This window comes from Ochlerotatus camptorhynchus, unplaced genomic scaffold, assembly GCF_037179485.1.
Source record: "Ochlerotatus camptorhynchus isolate MF236.1 unplaced genomic scaffold, CSIRO-AGI_Acam_v1.1 ptg000178l, whole genome shotgun sequence".
Classification (NCBI taxonomy): Eukaryota; Metazoa; Arthropoda; class Insecta; order Diptera; family Culicidae; genus Ochlerotatus; species Ochlerotatus camptorhynchus.
The window spans coordinates 3,195,851-3,214,208 of record NW_027040668.1 but is presented as its reverse complement, the minus strand read 5'-3'; the positions used below and the strand labels follow the sequence as shown (position 1 = coordinate 3,214,208).

The following is an 18,358-nucleotide window of genomic DNA, read 5'->3' as shown; positions in this document are numbered from 1 at the left end:
CTTGACAGCATTAGACTTTTCTTTTGTTGTTCGATGTACATCGTCTTCGGAATGCTAGGTTTTTCAGTATATCATTTATGCATACGCCACACAGGCACTTATTTCACTGTGTTCTTAATACATAAGCCCATCATCGTCGAACAAAGCCATGCAGCAGCAGTTAGCAGAAGCAGTTATGACAAGCAAGGCTCCCAACCTCCCACATATTTACTCCCCCATGGTTTCATCCTTCCATCAGCCCAGAAGCCTAGAATTCGTTGTAGACCCACACTAGTGCTATTCGTTTTCCTGCTAATCCGTTACTCGTTTGTTTGTCGTGTGTATAAGACTCTCCCGTCTTGGGATGGGTGGGTTCATCCAATGTGCTGAGGGAAACTGTTCTCCGTATTCTGTTATGACGACGGATACGATGAATTCAAACGAGTGGTTTATGGATTAACTCGATCCTACGTCGAGTGGTTAATGAAATGTCAATAACTGGTCGGAATATTGATCGATCTTTGTACTGATACAAAACAGATGAAAGCATGCGTATCTAGTGAAATGGAGCTCGATTATCAACATGGCATGTTCTATCTACTGAGATTAAATTATGTTTGATATATAGATGTTTTGAACCGTATCTATTACTTTTGGCAAGCTCTAGCTATTTGCAGACTATCTCAGCTGTACACAAGGAAGAATAGAAATGCTGTATAAATAGAAGAAACTAATCTTCTACTTCCTCACAAGTTCAGGAAAAATCAATTTTCTTATAGCCATGCTACGAAAACCAAGGGAACCAAAAAGTCTCTGTCCATTAAGGTTCTACAAAGGGTAAGTAATTTTGCGTTCTTCTTCTTTTTTAAATATCATAAAATCATCATCATTAGTTTACACATACATTCATATATTATGAATACGAAAATTTAAAACTTGTATTTCGTGGGTAAAACACGAAAATTTCCTGGGTAAAACACATTCACTGTATTTACTTACTTGTGTTCTTCGAAGTATAGCACAATTAAACGCAATCGAATACACGAAACTCAAAACAACTGCTTCACAAAACTCTTGGTGAACAAAATTCATCACAAAGAAAACCATTTCTACTTTACTGCTTTGCTAGCAATCGTAAAAGTATCATTGAAACAGCGGTGCCAGATGTTATGCCTCTAGCAATGAATTTAAGTTTATTAAAACAATTAATTGCGAAGTCTGCCTTATTAACATAGATGAGTGGATGTATTTAATGGTGGATAAATATCAAAAACTGATTAAATAAAACATAAATGACCATTTTAAACATTTTACCGGTCCAATTAAAAAAGTCACAGAAGATTGAATTCAACACTAACAGGGTTGATGGCAGCAGTGCACGTAGCCTGTTATACACTTTCCCGCTCAGGGGTGTAAACAAACTTGCATACAGCGCAGTCTGGCAGTGCTTATGTTTTGTCTGCTACATTCTTATCCACTAGATAGTGTGACATCACATTTGCTGTTGTATTGAAATGAAGGAAGAAAAGAGATGGTTAAGTTTTCCTCACCATACCAGTTGATATTTATGAAACATGGGCAGTTTTGGCGTGGGGACATGCACTTCCAATGAATTTTACCAATACATTTAGAAAATGATGATCGAAGAATATTTCAAAAAGAAGAAGTAAACAAAATAATGACCCTTTGTAGAACCTTAACCCATTAACGCCCAGTGATCTATTTATAGATCCACATTGTTTGCTTTTATCATGCGTTAACAGAAATCGAGAACGATAATTATGTTTTCAATATAAATTCAATGATCCTTGGAATAACCTTAACATCTTGTTTTCAAATAGTGTTAGAATAATCCTTGGGTTACTCCTGGAAAAATCCCGCATTTTCCGGAGGTCAAAAATGACTTGGGCGTTAACGAGTTAACCAAACTGAGTTACATGTCTTGAAGACAGTTTTTAAACCTGCTCCTATAGGCTAATTCTGCAGTATTTTCATTCCTTTTGAGTCTCTGGTTTGAAGCGATCCAGTGTCGAAATAAACATCGCCTCCACATTCCAGAACAGTGATGCCCAAAACGCGATGCGCAGGCTACTTCTTACATTTGAATAAACCGGTGATGTTAATTGAATAAATTGCTGTAAGGACTAGCAAAATCCAATGGACATTACACGCAGCAGAAATGTTTGTGAAATTCTGCTTGGAGAAGTCACATGAGATTTAAGTGTGACCAAGTCAAGAACTCCAATATGGCATAATGAAAAATATCACACTACAATTGAATTTTAATTGTTTATGCATCAATACGCTGGACCTAACGATTATGATCATGAAGAAGTTTTCGAGTATCGTTCAGCCAATTATAATAACACAAGAAACCGACTGAATAGCATTGATTGGCAATTTATATTAACAAATGAGACAAACATCGAAAATACTGCGGAAATCATATACCAATTCGTGTTTGAAGTTATACTTAAAGAACTACCCAAGGAGAAAAAGACGTCCATGTTGTAGTAAATATCCAATAATAAACCTAAAATATCGTAAGCAGAAGGCACATTAAATTTACAAATCGAACAGCACCAGTGACAATTCAGTTAAATACTTAGATACCTGCGATGAACTGAATATGGTAATAACTATAGCTTTTGAAGAGTAAAATTCGAAAACAGAGCTGGAAATAAAATCTTGATAATTTTCCGTCGTTGTTACATTTGGATGAAACTGAAAATAGTAATACTATACTTTTAGGAAAATAGCTACAGGAAATTAAAGATGGATTAAGATACTCACATATGTTTTTCACCAAATATAAATCATTTTATAATTGCATACAGGATAATTTAAAACAAACCATGAAATTAAAAGTGGTCTACGGCATGATTGTTGACTAAAAAAAAAAATAATGTTCATTGAATGAAATACACCCTTTAGCCTAGCTCAAATGATTCAATTCAACGGTTCATCTTACTCGAACTACGAAATGAACTATCAGTCGATGTCGACCTATTGTAGCTCGCTTTCAAATAGGGTACTGAACTTCTTCGGCATAAGTGCCCATGTGAACGCATTAATTATACATTGAGTACGATAGTTTAGTTTAAAACCTACAAAATAAAGTCTATAAGAACGCATCATATGACACATTATACCAGGATGTATCCACAAACAAAAATAACTAAAAAGTGTTAGGTTTTAAACGCTTATAACTTGACCATTTATTGATGGATTGAAATTCTTTTCACACCCTTGGTTTCAAAATTGTTGTAAGATTTGTTTGGTAGAAATATTATAGTAATTTATCATTAGTAGACTATTGAAATTTGATCTTAATTTTAGACCGCAATCTACCAACCACATGCTTGCTTGCTATTACTATCAAGAGAACAGAGAAAGACGACCGGTTGCGAGGTTATAATAGAGCTTACCTGCTACAGAGTTATACCAATTCGCAAACCCGGTAAGGATTCAACATTGTCTTCAAGCTATACACCAATCAGTCTCCTTTCAGCGCTGAGCAATTTGTTCGAGAAACTCATTCTCAATCGTTTGCTCATGTTTGTCGAAGAAAACAACGTTCTCCTTCCGGAATAGTTCAGGTTCACCAATCACCAGCTAGTAGTTAGTACGGGTAATGAATAACATCCGAAGTGGCCTCTTGTGTACAAGCTTTGCAACTTCAACTTTCCATTACATCTGGTTAAAATCATCCGTAACAATCTGCAGCAACTGTTCTTTTAAGGTTTCGTTGAATGGTTGTCTTTCAGACACGTTTTCCATTCCAGCAGGTGTTCCACAAGGAAGTCTCATGGGCCATTTGGTTAACAGCATCTATATTTTCAACATTCCTCTCCTCAGAGCGGTTGCGTGTTTTTCCTGTTCGCAGATGATACCGCAATAGCTCCCAATATGCTCCCATCCAGAGTTATGTACTTTGACTATATTTTTTTAGTATAACTTCAACGTGAAGTCAACGATTTACATAGTTGAATCGTTGTAAATCGTTGACTTCACGTAGAAGTAATACTAAAAACATATAGTCAAAGTACATAACTCTGGATTGGAGCATACCATCAATTACTGTCAATGGTCGAAAGGTACAGTAGCAGCACCTACCCCATCCGTGTCCCCTCGAGATCGTCAAGTCGACGATGACAGGAGCACATATCGTGGTAGGGGTAAACAATAGTTGCAATTTCCAAACCTACGACTGGATGCCTTCCTTCAAATAACAACTGAAGTGCGGTAAAAATCGGTAGAACTGTTTCAAACACACAGTTGGTACTTGAGCGGGTCGGTTTTCATCTCTTTTTGCCAGTGGTGGCGGGGGGGACACCCCGCACCATCCCTCTCCAAAGGGGGAGTTTGGTAAAGAGAGATGAAAAAACCGATTTGTACATTCCTTAAAAGTTGTTCTAGCTCGCTATTCTAATATCTATATGCAATCTTCACACTGCCGTACTCTAACGGAACTATCAACTCTATGCTTTCATCTACTCCATCTATCGTATAAAAATTACCACTACAGTCTGTTATTTGAAATTAGCATCTTCAACTATATAAAGTTTAATGATTTTAAGGAAAGATAAATTACGTAGCTTCGGGCAGTTCTGACGAGTCAGGTTGATTTTCAGGAAACTCATTGGAACTTCATGAAAATCCCAAGAGCTTCCAGGGAAGTTCTAAGAACTTTAGGTAAATTTTGAGTATTTTAAAGCAGTTTCATTAAATTTCGAAAAATAGCGAGATCTTTCAAGAAGTTCTAAAAACTAATGACAGTCCTGAGAACATAAGGAAGGTATCGAGAACAAAAAAAAAATCAGATACTTCACAGAAAGAAAAAAAAAAAACAATTGCGGTACTACAGAAAACGTAGCGAAGCTTAGAGGTTTTAAGAGCAGATTTATTAATTTCAATGTAATTCCAGGAACGTCAACAGATGAGCAGTAAGAACTCCAGGAAAGTTGAGAGAATTTCAGGGTGATCAACAAAAATTATAAAAAGTTTGAAGAAGTTCATAGGAATGAAAGGAAATACCGAGGATTTTGGAAAAAGTTTCATGGACAGACTGCGGGAATTTCGGAAAAATTTCTTGCACTTCAGGTGAGCTTCGAGAACTTTAAGGTAGTTCAGGAAAACTTCAGGAACGTTTTAGAAGTTATTGGAAATTCAGAGGTATCTAGAGAGCTTCAGGACAGTCAAGAAAACTTTAGAGAAGTTCAGAAAACATGATAAAAATTGAAGCTCTTTAAAGAAGCTCTAAGAACCTCAGGGGAGATAGGTTAAGAGATAAGCAGAGTAGCACGGAAATCATAAGGCTGTCACAATACAATTAGGGATGTCCAGACATTCTGGGAAGTTAATTAAGCTTGAACGTTAGTTTTGAAAAATTCAGGGCCTCAGAAAAATTTGAAGAAACTGTAAGATGTACATGAAATTTCGTGGAAGTCCAGAGAAGTCCTGAAAATTTAAAAAAAAACTCTGTATATATTTTGTGAATTTCAATGAAGGCTAGATACTTTTAGGAAATATTTTTAGGGCTATTCCATTTATTTCAGGGTAGTACCAAGAACTTCAGGAGAATTGCAATCTATGAATGGAAGTTCGAGGAAATTACAGTAAATATATAGAATTTCCAAGAAACTCTTTTTCTTGAAACTTCAAAAATTTTCAGGAATTTCTCAAAACTTCAGCAAAGTTCCGACATCTTCAAAGAAGATCAGAGAGCTTTAGAGATGTTTTTATTTTTTATTTTTAAGCAGTTTCAAACGTTTCAGAGGTGTTCCAAGCAATTCGGAGTCGAATCGAATATTCCGAGAATTTCAAAAATGATCTGAAAATTTCTGTTAATATGTGGGCTCTTCAGGGAAGTTCCATGAATATGAGGAAGATTGTTGGAACGATGGAAAACTTCCAAAAACTACATGAAAAATTAGGACACGTAAGTAAATATTGGAGAGTTTATTGAAAATTCGGGAAATTTCAGAGTAGTCTTGATATTTTAATGGAAGTTCCATGATTTTCAAGGAAGTGTTGAAAACATCAGAAAAATTGTGGAAGCTTCAGGATAACTCAAAGAACATCAGGGCAGTTAAATTATCATCAGGAAAAATGCACCAACTTTTAAAAACCTCTCAGGTATTCTAGTCCAGAGAACATTATTGAACTTCAAAGATCTTTAGGGCAGTTCCAATTACTTCATGAAAGCTCCGAATACTGCTAGAATCTTGGGAAGTTTAAAGATCTTGAAGAATTAGTTATTTTACATCGGCTTGCAGTCTTCAAGAAAAAGTACTTCAGTTTTATCATCGCCAACGGTTCGATCCAGGAGATGAGATCTTCATCAGGGTTAGGTTTAATTTAAGATTTTAATGATGATTGAGTTGAACGAAGGATGGTACAGCTTTATATACTCTGAAGAACATAAAGTCCAAAATCAGTCAATTAAAATTTAAATTTTTTAAGTTTTATGGCGAGCTGATGGAGAACTAAATAATGTGTGTACATTCCGAAATTAAAATTATGGGTGCTCCACAAAGGGGCGAGCATATTAAAAATCAGTAAGTAACCGCTGTCATTAACTGTCAGAACCCTAAAGGTGAAAAGTGCGCGGTGATGCTGTTACACAGCACGCCTGTCTCTTTGCCAATATGTGTGCTTATTCACAGCATCGCCATACACTTTGCACCCTTGGGGTTCTGACAGTTGATGACAGCTGGTTACCTACTGATTTTTCATATGTACGCCCCCTTTATGGAGCACCCATAAATTTAATTTCGAAATACAAACAACCAATTTAGTTTTCCATCAGCTGTTAATCAATGTTAATATAGATTTATTCATTCATCATAGAATATCAAATTTTAATCAATGAAAAAATAAACATTCACTGAAAACCGTTAATCATTAACGCTCTGGTTCAGATGCTCCATAGTGATAAGCTGCCATAGCAGCCCACAGTTCAGTACAAGGCCAACTACATACAACTACTATGATCTCGTCATTTTTATCTGGGACTCCCTTGCACTTCCGAGGGCTCCATGGATTTTCGAGATTTTGTCGGTCAAATGCTTCTCTATAGTCAATCAATACCAAATATTTATTTTTTTGTAATTATAGTTACTTTAACACTCTTGCGTCATTCGTTATTTATCTCGATTTGAACTCGTGACTTTGGCTTAGAAAATGGGGTATAGATGTAAATACCAAATAGTTTTGGAACTCATTGATCTGCTCCAGGATGATACGGAGGGTCACAATAGGTCAACATGAGATCACCCGCGTACGGATTCCGGGTGCAGATAACCGTATAAGGTCAATTACTTCCGGGTATACTTTGGACACGTTGCATTTATGTAGTCGATGAGGACATTAAGACGCTTAACATCCGTGACGACTGGAGTTGATTCGTTCTGGACCAAGTCCAGTGGAGAAGATTTCTCCATTCAGTTTAGGATCAACCGATTTGAGTTCATAAAGTATCAAGTAAGTAAACTAGATTATAATACTTTAATTTTATATTGTTTCTTACGTCTTATTGCTGTTGACCATTAATATTGTGCGCATCGAAATTCAAAACAATCAATCAATGAGTGAAGCATTTCACACCAATTCTCATATAATGTTGTCTTCCAATCATGAATGATCTTAAACTTCACCGTCGTAAGCAGAAATCCAACGAAAACAATTCTTCGTACAACGATTTCGGAACGGTTCCCAGAAGCAATGAAAACAAGTGCCCGCCGACATTCTCTACAACAACCACCACTTTGATAATTCAATCCAATTCTTCTGATGGTTCTTAGATATAGACTCCACAAACCGCAGAAGGGTGCTGCCGAGTGATAAAGTACGTCAACTTTTTAAATAAACTAATAAATTTCAATTTCAATTTTCGTCCCATTCGATAAACTTATAAGTTTTATGTATTCTTCAAATGTGTTTATTCGAGCAGGGAGTGCAGGAGAAGGATAAAAAATAGGAGGAAAATATTCTCGACATTTCTTTCTGGAGCTTCGACAAGATGCCAGCAGTTGTCCGTTCAGACTTTCCGAGCACGAAATTCCTGACGAATCACAAGGGAATGGACGGGCGACTGACTACGACGACGACGACCGAGAGCGCATAATTGAATTGTAAGGTCCATAAAAGGGGGACCAAGAGAAAAAATGTTGATATTTCCATCAGAGGCAGGCCATAAGAAGTGAATTTAGTGAAAGGAAAGAAATTTCCCATCAACAAGACGGAGAAGAAAGCCCAGCATTGGAGTTGGAAGAGACATACATTCACATATTCCAGTTATAGTTGTTTGAAAGTTAGTTACAGGTAGGAACCGTTGTTTGCGGATGGAGTTTAAGCCGGTATTCTTTTTTCTGGATTCCTTTATACCTGATTTTTGGTAATAAAGATACCAAATGTGTTGGTCAGTATTCTTACTACCAAAAATGAGGCAGCTAGGAATTGGGGAAAAAGAATATCGGCTAAAACTCCATCCGCAAACAACGGTACCTCTCTGTAGTAAGAGGAAGTTGAGGCATGACCGAGTTTTCTTATGCCTAAGCTGTTGGAGGCAACTGTGCAGGTATGTATGCACAAGAATATTCCATCATTAGGAATATTTCAATTTGATGCAATCCACAGAGACAAGATCCGTAGTGGGAGCGAGGGCAGGCAAAATAAAATGAGAAGCACGAGCGGAACTTTTCAACATTCGAAGTTATTCAAACAAGACACGACGCTTCGGTTGAAGTTTTTCCGTAATCAGTCAACATCTATGAATGGAAGTTCACATTTTTTTAGCAAAACCTTTCACCAGTTCACTGGATCACTGCACTGGTATGGTGCAATTTTTAGTAGTGAAGTTGTTTATATGACTGGATAAATCAAAGATAAATTTTCCTATACATTCAAAAATGTACTGAGAAATAGTTTCGATGAATGTTGAAATGCGTTTGTGAATGAATGGCAGTGCTTAATGCTTTTCAAATTTAATTAATTAAGAGTAATAAGTAAGAGTGCTACAACACATGAGCGGTTTCAGGCAGGGGCACGGAGGGGTAAAAACTGACCCAGAAGGTTTGAGATACATATTATTATGTAAAAAATTCAGGAAATCGCATGCTGCTAGTTTTATCTTGCGCAGATAACGGGAAGTGCTCCATTTGACCCGTTTCTCCCCACTTATGGTCAATTTAGTAGTTATTTCATAAGAATAGGTATCTCAAAACTCCTGGAACCATTAGCAACGAAATAAGTGCAGTTCTGGGTCAGTTTTAGCCCACAAGCTGCCATTTTGCGAAGTCAGATACAAACCTAAACACATAGCATTTATATGTTATTAGTAGAGATAGAGTTGCCACCTCCTCGTGACAAACACCTTTATAAGTCTTTTTGCCTCTCAAAATTGCATGAAACTTCGCATTATTGTTCGCTAGGGGCAATGAACTAACTTTGTGCTAGAATTACGCCATTTTGACTCTTGCCTAATTTTTCAACATGGCGTATTCGATATTGTTCATCGAAAACGGCTGATCTGATCGAAATACCAACTGAGATATAGTTGTAAAAACTGGATTGCTTTTCCAGAAAAAAAAAAATCATAAACTTTTGAAGTAATTAAATTGGGTTGTTAGAGAAATGCTTAATTAAAACAGCAAAAAGGGTTATCTTCCATTTAATTCCACTTAATTAATTTTGGAATCCATGACAGATACGAATTTTTACTACAATGTGCCGTCTTCATCAGTGTCATTCCCTAAGTAAAAATGTCAAGATCACAAGTATAAAAATGAAACTACATTGTGTAGAATCAGAACCTACCTAACTAATAAAAACCAAATGTTTTTGTAAAGTAAAGGAGAAAAATCTATTGCGATGGCTACCAAGCCTTTGGGATTTTTTTCTTCTTTTTATAATTTTTCTAATAAAAAAACATGATAATTACGAAAGAAACACTAATTCACTTTCACTAATTCACTACCACTTATTAGCTTTCACTATTTCATTTCACAATCACTTTAAACAATAATAAATACGTATTTTGTTTAATACTTGCAAACTTGTTCATTGTCTAGTCCATGAATAGACACTGAAGAAGTTTGCAAGTAGTAAACGAAATACGTATCTGTTATAGTTTAAATTGAAAGTGAAAGTAAATAGTGAAAGTGAATTAGTGAAAGTGAATTAGTGAAAGTGAATTGGTGAGTGATACAATAGTAGTAGAATTAAAAGGAAAATCAACGAAAAAGGTATACCAAATTTAAATTCAGTTTACTCATATGTATTCGCAAAAAGTGCAGGAGCTCGGTAATGAGTAAATTTGCCTCATGTTTTCCTGTCGAAAACTTAAACACTCTGTTGGAAAATGAGAAAATTTTACTTAGTCTAGGAGTAGTACCAAAATTATCAAACAAAATTAAAGTAACTCAAATTGCATAGTTGTTATATTCGAGATACTCGTAGGTTAAAACTCACTTATCGCATAATTTGAGCAATTTTCGCCCTTTTAAGATGTTATTCGTGAGTGTCCAATCCTGAAATTATTTTTAACGAAAAGCCCAATTAATTTCCTTAAACTTTGCAGTTCACAGTTTTACGAGTCTCTATACAACAAGCGTTGAAAATCAAGCCACTGAATGTCTGGTACCTAATTGCATATTTAGGTACCATCTAATTTTTCATTGATACCTAGCCACTTGGCAAGAATATTTATTTCAGTAGTAAAAATTGATATTTAAAGAGCTGCACAATAAACTAATGCAAAATTTGAAATTTTCACTCCACAGTGCTCAATCGGTTCCAAATTGGGTCCTGATTAACTTCCTTAAATTTAAGCTCATTTGGTTAGAAACGGACTGTCAAAAAGCTCTACAGATATTCTTATGGGAAATTTTCTACAACTTAGCAGAAGATCGTTTTCCAGCCAAATTTCAAGTTAAATATTTATTAATTTTTTAAGAGATTGATATTTTTATGGCATGATTAAGCAGCTGTTTTGTGTGCAACACTGTGTTGTGCAGTGTGATATAGTAACCACGATGTATGTACGCCTGCTGAACAGTTCATTGAGCATAATCATAATACATCAGTGACTCGAATCATGAATTCGAAAAGTGGTATCCGACAAAGTTGTAGCTGAGAAAATTTTCTGCAAGCGAAGCTATCAGCTTTAAAAGCAGAGTAACATTGTGAATTTTTTGAGAGATATGAACACGTCATTTGGTTTTTCCATAGTTATTTCCATATAAACTTCCTAAGCTTTGTGCCAAGTTAGTTTCTTAATAAACTAGTTAAAATTTTAGGAGGCTAACCAGTACCCAATTTGGAAACGCTTGAGCACCGTGGAGCAAAAATTTCAAATTTTGCATGAGTCTACTGACTGCACAAGCATATGTTCAATCAGTCACTAACAGTAAGCAGTCTAAGTCGTAATCTGTGGAAAATAGAAATAGTTTGGGGCCAACGCCTGAAAATCATTGATTATGGGGTCCCATGCTGAATTTCAACGATGACTACCAAGGAAACAGTGCCAACTCTGGGAAAATTCAGTATCGTCACCAGTTAATTGAGAATTTCCGCGCAACATTCAACACTATATTCTGACAAAAAGTCTTGATGTGAAAGTGGTAGGGTAAACGCTCCTTATAATAGCAGTACGTTACAAGCGTTAGGTTCCTATAGTTGCTTATGGAGACTCCATGGGATCCTAACGCATCTAACTTACCTCAACTATAGGATCGTCTAAAAACTAAATAAATGGAAAATGGTGAATTTATTCAATTGGCTCAAATTAAGGAAGCATTTTTTATTCTTTAAAAATACAGCGATGAACATATGTTCAATTGTATAATATGCATTGAAAAACTAACCGGGGGTTTGTGTTCCCATCACGGTAATGTGTGAAATGTAGAAGTTTTAAACCCATTTTTCTTCAACTGATGAAAACCGCCCCCTACCGTATAAAATGAATTTATTTAAGTTGTAAGCCTGTACAGAAAACTTATCACGTACAGCGCACGATTGTTTTCGCATTAGTAGTTGCATTCTTTGCTTATTAATGTTCTGCACTTGTCATGACATGGTAAAGTTTGGTAGTTATGTAAACTGTTTTTTGTTTTTTTTTTTTTTTTGTATCATAAAAACAACCGATTTGGCAAAACTCAGGGGAAACATTAGCAGGAGCAGGACCTAACGATGATAAATGTGAGCTAGTGCAGTAGAAACATGATGTGAGAAAAAGATTGCTTTCTTATTGCTTTAGGTTCAACCATGCCGATTTTTATGATGCTTAAATTTAAGAAAATTGTATTTTACTCTTACTATAAATCAACTTGTTGTGCCTTTGTAACAGCAATCATGCCTGGTGATAATTGAGTTCAAATCAGCTATATATTTACGTTTCTGACAGCAAACTGAAAGTAGGAGAGCTGGGTGTTATTCATAATCTCTGGCTTTATTTACTGTGTACCCATTGGGACATTACGCGGCCTTTAACTTAGTGTTCTTTGAGCACTTCCTATGTTGTTAATTGAGAGTTTTCTATGCATGAGTTTTTGTATTAATATAATAAAGTTCCTAGACAGGACCGGGAATCGAACCAAGCCGCCCCCATTATGGTCTTGTTTTATAGCTGTGCCTTTATCGACTGATCTAAGGGAGGCCCTTGTGTGAAAAACCTATGAAATTGTTTAAAAACATATAAAAATGCTATCCCTAATAGCTGTTACCGGGGAAAATTTTCTACATAAATAGAGAAAACAAGAGCTGTACGGCATAACGCTACATTATTTACCACGGAATCCCACTGCACATGTAATTTCCGATTTTCACCCACCAAAAGCAAAGAATTTTCACTCGAGTTCTTCCAAGTGCTGCAGAATGTAACGCAAGGTTGCGAAGAACAAACACAATCCTTTCGTCGTCTGCTACAGGATGTACGGGTGCCGGAAAATGTAAACAGTGTAGAAGGAAATGAGATAACGATGAAAGGAGTGCGATTACTGAGACCTGTGGTGGTGGTGCTGAGTCTACGGTGTACACCTACATTAGGGTGCTTCATTTTGAAAAAAGGTAATTGTAATCTAATATAGTATACCACCCTCCAGTTTGATTCATAACCTTAAAATATAAGTCTGTGCTAGAGTTGGTAAAGATTTATGAATGTAGAGAGGTCTTTGTTTTGATGAAGTTGGTGATATGTTTAGGCAGATAATTAACGCTCAATATACCCTGTATTAATTTTTTAACATTTTATATCATAGCAGAACTATATTTAATGTTTACTGCTTTGATACAACTACACTGTACCAAAACACCATCCTCTGTTCGAATGAAACCTCAGACCATTCAAATCGAAACATCGAAATCGCTTCCTCGAATGATAGCTGCAACAGGATAGCGGTTACTATGTAATCAGATGATGCTCCTCTTGAATACAGGATGAACTGTGATACGAGAAGCGAGCGTACCTCAGTTGAACAACGTAATACTCTCTGTAGAATGATTGTCATCCCAAATTGGAATGCATTTAGTTTTGGTTCAGCCTCACAACGCAAATCTTCCAAAACGATGATGATGAAATAATTTTATCGAACGTTATTTGCTGTTCTGAGCTGACAAACGAGGTGGAAACATAGTCATCGCTATCAGAGGTGGTACGAACATTGGTAAACCGTGGAAACCGAAGATTGTCTATTTGGTGGTGGAGAAAGTTTCCTTTGCCAACAAGTGGTTTGTGTATCCATGATGAATGGCTGTTCATGGCTATTAAATATGGAAATGTAAGTCATCCTATCCTTAAATTGTTGTTCTCTGAGCGCTGTGTGTTTTACAGCAAATTTTAAAATAAATATCATCTTTAATTGAATAAATAATTCAACCATAAGGCAATCACCCAAAATTTGACAGCATATAACAGGGCTCGAGCAATATAATAATCATTTGAAGTATTGTGGGTATTTTCGTTCAGTGTAGAACTAAAGCTAGAATGATATTTGATTTTTTTAACTGCTTCTATTGTAATCCCCGTACAAAATTTAAAGCATTTACGTGACATCCAAACATTCACCAATCTTTACCAATTTGTCATTGAAAGATTTCACGTGAAATTGACAAAACTATGCTAGACATTGTCAATGGACAAATTTATTCTCACATAATCCTTCTTCAAAATCTCATTCATGTTTTTTTGTTAATAAAAAAGATTCACCTGGTTACAAAAAGTTTAATTTCGTGCATCCTTTTTCGCCTTATTGTTTTCCAGGAAGTTAAAGACGTTGATACTTGTTCTCTTTGTCGGCTTCATGGATTTATTTTGCTTAATTTAATTAATTTCGTCACGCTCGTATGTGTCAGTCTCAGAGCACCTAAATTTACATGTTTTTTCTAAGTGTGTATCTCATTACCTTTGATTGGTATAGATGAGCCCGACATAAGAGGTAAAATATCAAAAAATAAATGTTCCCACAATACCATTCCAATACCAAATTATGATAACGCAATGCCAAAACAATACCACACAGGTATTCTTTTGGTATCCAAATATCAATTTGGATATTTGCAAAGTATTTTGCATGTAATTTTTTGGTATTATTTTTTGGTACCCGAGCAGGAGAAAATAACGAATGAATACCTAATTCTGACCTGATACCAAAATGTGGTATTGACCAGCAAGACATAAGAGTATCCCTTAAAGATCTTTAGTTCGAGTCATGTAAGGTTGACATTTTACCTTACTGGCACATACTAATATTTTGGAGTTATGAATCTGGTTGGTGGCGTTTAAGATTGGAAATACTTTTAACAGAATGAAGCACCCTAACCTACAAACATATTATCGCCTTTATGCAGAGGAGAGTAATAAGGCTGATGAGCTTGAAGGAGAAGTAGGAAGTGGTCTCAGCGGTGATGTCACCCCAGAAAAACAAGATGGTTGGCTGAGCAGGAAGATATTATCCTTATCAGAGGCGACAGTATTTACTTAGAGCATTGATGTGCGGGATTTTACTCTCCTTGAAGTTGTTGGCTTGTATCTCGACTTAGAAAGACCGAAACCTCAATCGGATGTGTTTCTGTGTGTCTCCCGGTCGTGGCCATGCTCTCGAATTTCCGTCTATAAATCGGTACCAACAACTTCAAAGCGACCAGTTCCAACTCGGTCTTGATTGGTGCGCCTCGAGGAGATGAGAGTTTGTGTTCGAGACAAGGGAATAATGGTTTACGGCTGCTGTGAAGCTTACTCACGCTTAATTTCCCACGGTTGAAGCGAAAAGTGGTTTGCCTCATTTGCCAGTTTATGCCGAGCAGAGATGTGGCAATGATGTGAAACTGCGTTGAGTGGTTTTTCTAATCAATCTACATCGTATTGATCAAGACAGAAGAAAGCCTACCGTTTCCCATCAATCTTGTGACTATCAGCCTATCGGCGGAGAAAAAAAACCAAACCGAATCTCTTTTAGAACACTCAAGCAGCATCCCGTCTTTGTGGCTGTCTATTTTTATTTCACTGAAGTTACGTGCTTTGATTTAGCGTATAAAGTTAGATTAAAATTTCCGGCGGCGGTTTTCTTTCGCTGAGAAAGCATGCTCATCGAATCATTCACTGTTGACTGAGCTTCGAAATCGGAGGATCTTATTTTAGAGCCTTGCAAAGCCATTTACTTATGGTTCATTTTTTCCTTAAAAAAACTCGTTAGATCTTGTAGGTGAAATAATATCACGGTAATGATAACGAACACGATTCTTGCAAAGCTGTGATGATGCGATTATAAAATTAAAAAAAAAACATTGCGATGTCATTTGATGTTTCCAAAAAAATCACCTACGCCAAGGGTGCCGAAAGTCCTTGGCAATTACCAGAGCCGTTTTTTCATGGCGGGTGAGATTTTCACAGCTCTCTTTTTGAATAAAAGAAAACCGAAACAATCACAGCATTCACTTACATCAGTGATTTTTTGGGTGGTATACGAAAATGTATAAAGTCCATAAAAGCATTGCAGTTCAATCCGGGAAAAAACAGCAAGCCGAAAAATACGCTACTGAAAATTTATTTCTCCGCAGGCTCTGGATGATGGGAAAACGATTCACGATATCTGCTGAACAAAACATGTGATATTTAGTGCACAATGCAGAATGCCGATAGTTTACAATCGATTCTAATGAATAACTCATTTCTTCACCCTTATGGTACTGTTATGTTTTAATGGGCAGTATACCGACAAATAGATCATATGCCGTGAGAGTTCGATTGAGGCAACAGATATTTTTAGACTAATTCAGTTGATCACGGCTGTCTTGCAATGAGCACTCATACAGAGGATTTCAAGTGAAAACTAGATGTATAAGTGCTTATTGAAAGACAGCCTATATTTCATGATATAAGCCATAGTCTTTACCTGTACGGGGTATAAGAAAAGTATTTAATAAGGTTTGTAGACTTTAGGGAGATCAAAGTGTGCTCTGCTCCTGTGGTGACACGAAAAATTTCCGATAGTAAAATTTTGGGTTTTATTTGTTTGGATTTGGATTTTTTCCATCCCGTTTTAGCTCGATACAATGTGTTATTCGAAAACATAGTTCTAGAAGCGAAATTTAGTGCAAAGCAAATGCAAGAGATCGGATGATATGCATTCCAAAGTGTTTTTTAATCGGCATCCTTATCGTCAGAATTGCTACCAAGTGATTGGCAGGCTGGCCCGATGTTTCAGATTAGAGAAAAAAAACTCACTTTTAGTTAATTATTTAGCTGGGAACTATGTCAGGAAACATGGGTAGCCAACCTTACCCCGCATGATTTTTCTCTCTCAAATTTTAGTCTGTTTTTGATTCGTGATAAAACATTATCAAATCATAAAGAAATTTTCTGAAAACCAATGGAAGTACTCTAAAGATCAATAATCACTCAATTTATCGCGGAAATTTTACACAGTTTTACTTAAATCTTACTTAAACACTGAAAATGTATTTTCGTTATTTCTCTGAAAACCGTTTCGTAAAAATGAATATCGTACATACAACACATCTTTCATAAATGGTACGAAACAATCGTTTTTCCTGTCATCTGGCGCAATGTCAATATTACGCCTTATTCGTATAATATACAAATACATCTTCGTACAATCAAACCAACAACTGCGCTCATTGTCTCCTAAAGTGCTGATTGTGTGTTGGAGATGGGATATTTTTTTTTTGACGTAGGACTACGTCTTTGATTTCTATATGGGGGTACAGTTTGTGAAAACCGAAAATGGAACATGTAACAAATTAAGAAAGATTTTGAACGTTATTAACTCAGCTGCCCCTGGTCCAATTTCAATAATTTTATCACCAATCGATCAGAAATATGGCTACGCATCGATAACAATGCTTCCGAATGTTGATTTTCAACAAGAAACTATTGAAAAACTGGTAAATGTCCAGCATTGTTCAAAAGTGTCGCATTAAATAACAAATCCACCAATTACCTACATGCATATGCTGCTTCCCCAGCACAGTCGTCAGAGAGTAGTAAGTAGACGAAACAAGTCGAAGTGGCATTCGCCTCCGATCCTCGGGCGCGTGCGAATAGGGAGGATGGAATTGCGTAATATGTTGCACACTCATCGCCATACTCAGAACCACATGCTCCCAACGACCACACCACTGTGTGGTGGTGTTCGGTCGTGAAAATTAGTAGCAGCAGTAGTAGTGCTTTCGGCGTGTGGCGTTGAAAATTGTACTCCAGTAATAAGGAAAGGCTGCCTGCAAGCAGCGAGCTGCAGAGCCCACATCAGCAAGCATCAAAGGAGGAAGAAGCTGCACCGCTATACTATGGATGGGAATCAGTAGCTCTTCGTGAGTCGCTGCGGGTCGGTCATCTATGCCAAGCGTGTCGTATGTTAGAGAAAAAATACATGCAAGCAGCAGAAAAAGCAAGCGAAATCTAAGTACCGCTCCATGAGTGCTTCATATTTGCCTTTAGCTTTACTATTTCTCATAACACAGATAAAGCAATAGATAAAGTACGAAACTAACGATCGCAATGTTCATGAGTCGAATCCGGTCTAAAGCCTATTTTTATTTTTTTGTCATATTTATTCCTTCCAATGATGAAGTTATTTTTACCCATCCTCACTAACACATTCCAAATTTTTCGATCTCTACAACCAACACTTGGTTGGGTGTAGCGATAGCGAGTGTGACAGTTCTAACGAAACTAGCTTCATACAATGTACAAATCCATTTCGTTGCAGAAAACAGCGAAAAAATTCGTAGAACAAATGAGCGATTTCGTTGTATAAACTAAATTTTATTTTCAGTGATCCGTAGGGTAGCGACTTACACCGTCGTCCTCTAATGAAGCAGAGAACCACACATTTTGGGATACAGTCGATACATATGGGGG

The 18,358-nt window shown here is 36.5% G+C and overlaps 1 protein-coding gene across 1 annotated transcript in view; it reads right to left on the bottom strand.

The window, feature by feature from the left end:
• The window catches only part of LOC135701880 (protein sidekick-1-like), a 370,179-nt gene that overhangs the window by 335,644 nt on the left and 16,177 nt on the right, over positions 1-18,358 (bottom strand). The gene's annotated exons all lie outside the window — the stretch shown is intronic.